Source organism: Branchiostoma lanceolatum, chromosome 19 (genome assembly GCF_035083965.1).
Source record: "Branchiostoma lanceolatum isolate klBraLanc5 chromosome 19, klBraLanc5.hap2, whole genome shotgun sequence".
Taxonomy (NCBI): domain Eukaryota; kingdom Metazoa; phylum Chordata; class Leptocardii; order Amphioxiformes; family Branchiostomatidae; genus Branchiostoma; species Branchiostoma lanceolatum.
Genome location: NC_089740.1, coordinates 185828 through 190229, shown reverse-complemented (window position 1 = coordinate 190229; position 4402 = coordinate 185828). Strand labels below are relative to the sequence as shown.

The following is a 4402-nucleotide window of genomic DNA, read 5'->3' as shown; positions in this document are numbered from 1 at the left end:
CAACATATTGTTTTTGTTCATGTTCTTCTTCTTCTCCTTCTGCCAAATCTTCAAATCGATTCAACTCCGCCATTTCTTAATCAACCGACCTGAAATTTGGCATGAAGGTAAAGATGGCAAATACCCTCATGCGATTTTTTCATTTTTTTGAAACAGGCCTCAAAATCATTTTTATGGAGGTTTTTTTTGGGCATTTTTAGACAATTTTTATATTTTGGGCTCCTGTGCCCAGGTATTGCAAGCAAGTCACCTGAAATTCGGTACAAGGGTGCCTTGAACATGTCCCTACAGGACTTCAATCACATTTCTGGCGTACATCACTTCAGAATGCTTCATTTTAGGGACTTTTGGACCCATTGGAATTCATGTTCTATCTAAGGATCCCCGCGTTCCATTTGCTACTGGCCAAAGAGCACGTGTTCTATTTAGTTTACCTCAGGTCATATTAAGCATTATAATGTACAATCACAGGTGAATCTGTGCCCTCTTTCAAATCCTCTTACTGCAGGAACACACGCAAGCCTTTGCAGTAAGAAGCTCTTGGGGTCTCGCAGAACTTGTAGAGAGAATTTTTTTGCACGGGTGATTTTGGAACAGTCAATTTATGCATCGGGAGGGAGATTGGCAAAGTATGATGCTCTCGCAAATGTTGCCTTTCTACATGCAGTTAATATTTTGATTTGCCCAGGTGTTATTTTGGGACAGCCCACTTCTTGTATGGGGAGGAGTATGGCTAAACATGCTGTATTTGCTCTGGGGCAAATGACGGCCTTTCTAGTTATGTTGAGCCCATAAGTATGGGCTCAACATATTGTATTTGTCTGGTTCTTCTTCTTCTTCTTCTTCTTCTTCTTCTTCTCCTCCTCCTCCTGACAAATCTTCAAATGGCTTCTACTCCGCCATTTCTTACCCAACCGACCTGAAATTTGGCATGGAGGTGAAGATGGCGAATACCCCCAGGCCCTTTTTTAATCGTTTTGAAACAGGCCTTAAAATCATTTTTATGGAGGTTTTTTGGGGCATTTTTAGGCAATTTCTATATTTTTGGCTCCTGTGCCCTGGTATTACAAGCAAATGGCCTGAAATTCGGCACAAGGGTGCCTGGAACATGTCCCTACAGGATTTCAATCACATTTCTGGTGTACATCACTTCAAAATGCTTCGTATGGGGGACTTTTGGACCCATTTTCAGACCAAAAACGGGTCAAAAGTGCTGTCCCCGTTCCATGTTCTATCTAAGAATCCATGTTCTACATAAGGTTCCGGGCGTTCCATTTGCTGCTGGCCAAAGAACATGAGTTCTTTTCTGGTTACCTGAGGTCATGTTGCAGGTAAACACGCAAGTTCTTTGCAGTAAGAAGCTCTTGGCGTCTCGCAGAACTTGTAGTAGGGGTGGCGCAGAGCCCGAAATTTGTTCTCCGGCCCCGTCAAAACCGAAAAATGCGCCAAATTCAAGGCGTACGATCTGATACATAACGGTCAAAAATCGCTTATATTTTTATACCAGTAGTTAAAGAAGGTTCTTAACTCAATATATGTGAAAGATTTACTAAAATACCGTCAACCATAAGCGAGAAATCGCCCATCGGGTTACGCGCGTTTCGCCCGCGGGAGCAGGTGCACCCGCTTCCCGGTCACGCACTTGGGGAGGGCCGGCTTCGCGCCGATCCAAATATGGATCGTTACGTCACTCGTAAACAAGAAAACTAGTCGCCAATTTGTAGCCAGCATTACGAGCTACAAAATGATGTAAGTGGTCAGCTTGTGCGACTTCCATTGGTGAAAATATTCACATTTTAATTTTTCAAATCGAAATTCCGGAGGAAGGTACCCCTTTAAAAGAAATTTAGCCATTGGTATCGTTGGAAAATTCAAGAGATTGTCGTTATTTTGGTACCAAATTCGCATATATTCGAGCCATGGTGGGCTCCGTAATCGGCTGATACTTTTAAAATTGCGAGCCAGTTTTGGGAAGGAAGCAAGATGGTGGACGGCGGCCCGGTCGCTACTGACCGCTGTAGTTCGGAGCCGATTACGTCGGCATCGGGCCAAAATACGGACACTTCTACCACCCAAATGCCAGGTAATGTATTTTTCCAAGTCTTTACGTAGTTTTATGTGGGTTTTGGGTTATTTTTATGTCAAATTTGGCCGCATGATTATCGGTAAACACTGTTGTTTTTGTATGCCGCATGGTAGCTCAAATAATTTGAATTTGCCGTTTTAATACGCGGATTTTCGTGCCAGTGGTTGCATGTATGATTACTATAAATCATTTTTCAACGCCCTATGGATGCATTTGGTTCCTGTTTTTTTCCTAGTGCCCTAATCTAAACTTATTTTTATTAAAATGCAGAAAACTGTACTTGCTATCCTCACCTTCTGACGTCACTGCTAGGAGGAGGGGGGCGGCGGGGATGCCCAGCTGCCCTCTACTCGAGTCGTAGTTTCCGTTGTAATTTATTTTATGAGTAGAAGTATAAACCTCACTTAACAGAATTATGCTGGTCTGTTAAGTTTATTAAGTTGTTACATTTATAATGAATGATAGCCTTTATTATTGTATGCAATTACCAGTACTACTTAGTATATATGTATGGTAGCTAATGGAGGAAATAAAGTACCTAAGTATCCAAGTTTCATATTTATCTCATCATAGATTGTTTGAAATGTGTGTCTGCCATGAATGTATTATATAGTTTGAATTTCAACAGACGTTTTCTCTTTTGACACAGGAATGAAGAGAGTGAAGAGGAGGAAAGTGATGAAGAACCAACAGAACTGCCAGTGAACTAGAAGACGAGACTAGATATTCTATTTGCCGTAAATAACTTTGTAGTTTTGGTACATAACGAAAGAGAACTTCAGTAACTTCTACCCTTGTAGTGATCAGCATGTGTGTCTTGGTTATCTCAGCTGGATAGAGAAACCATACAAAAAGTAGATTTAGCTTTTGTAGTTGATTCAACTGTAGAGATAGTTCCAGACCAGAGAAGCAATGGCCACCTGTTCCATGATCCAGTTGTCTGATTCCCGTATAATTGAAATATGATACATGTACAATACAATAAATACATGTACTTTGCCACTCAACTGCCCTGCAACAAGAAACGAAAGTCCTGCAGTGAAAAAAGGGGAAGAAATGAAATGAATGCTGGATATTGAATTGTCGGACCAATATTGCAGATTGTACAAAGAATGATATCAGTGTGTACAAATGTAAATATATAGCATTGGGTAATACATGTAGTTCAATATTTCTGGATCAGATTATATTTTTGAGGCTAGATTTGAAATCAGCATGTGTCTAAACCTCTGTGTACCAAGTTTTTTTCCTTTTATCTTCAAGTATAAGGAAGATATGCAAGTTGCATATTTAATTAGCGGATGCACATCTTATTACCTCAGGAAATCAATTATTCATCATGATTAATAATTTCTGAAGCAGATATATAGATTTTATGGCCATATTTAGATTCAGCATGTTACAAAACCCATGTATGCCAAGTTGTTTCCTTGTATATTGTACGGTTACAGAGATATTGCAATCTTGCATATTTAAGATGTCCTGTGCCCATGTCCATTTTTCCCCACTTTTGGTGATATTTTGAGATGAGAAATCTACAAAAACGATGAAGGCAAAGCTACAAGCTAATATCATTGTAAATAAAGAGAATGCAGCTTATTTGGTGCTTCTATTGTGAATTATTACTGAGTTATGACAGTTTTAAGATAGTACATTTTAACGGTTTTTACGGATTCCGGAGAATTTGAGGACTAATTCTCAGACCTTTGAATGGCCGTAACTCGCTAACGGTATGTCCGATGTTGTTGAAACAAAAACCATTCTGTTTCTTTCACGAATACCTATCAGATGACACCAAGTTTAAAAAGATATGAAGAGTTTGAAATTTTTGTTTTTGCATGGGTGATTCTGGAACAGTCAATTTATGCATCGGGAGGGAGATTGGCAAAGTATGATGCTCTCGCAAATGTTGCCTTCCAACATGCAGTTAATATTTCGACTTGCCCAGGAGTTATTTTGGGACAGCCCACTTCTTGCATGAGGAGGAGCATGGGCGAAACATGCTGAATTTGCTCTTAAAGCAAATGACGGCCAGTCTAGTTATGTTTAGCCATACCTAGTATGGCTCAACATATTGTTATATTTCACTTCCCATACCTAGAGGTAGAGTGAAATATACTGTATTTGTCTGGTTCTTCTTCTTCTCCTCCTCCTGACAAATCTTCAAATGGCTTCTACTCCGCCATTTCTTAACCAACCGACCTGAAATTTGGTGTGGAGGTTAAGATGGCAAATACCCCCAGGCCCTTTTTTAATTGTTTTGAAACAGGCCTTAAAATCCATTTTATGGAGTTTTTTTGGGGCATTTTTAGACAA

At 39.9% G+C, this 4402-nt stretch overlaps 1 long non-coding RNA gene across 1 annotated transcript; it reads left to right on the top strand.

Moving 5' to 3' along the window:
• The first annotated feature begins 364 nt into the window (after window positions 1–364).
• On the top strand, window positions 365–3685 carry LOC136425435 (uncharacterized). Its single transcript, XR_010754036.1, has 2 exons — window positions 365–2083; window positions 2736–3685. It is a non-coding gene; the product is annotated as an uncharacterized lncRNA (long non-coding RNA).
• The last annotated feature ends 717 nt before the right edge of the window (window positions 3686–4402 follow it).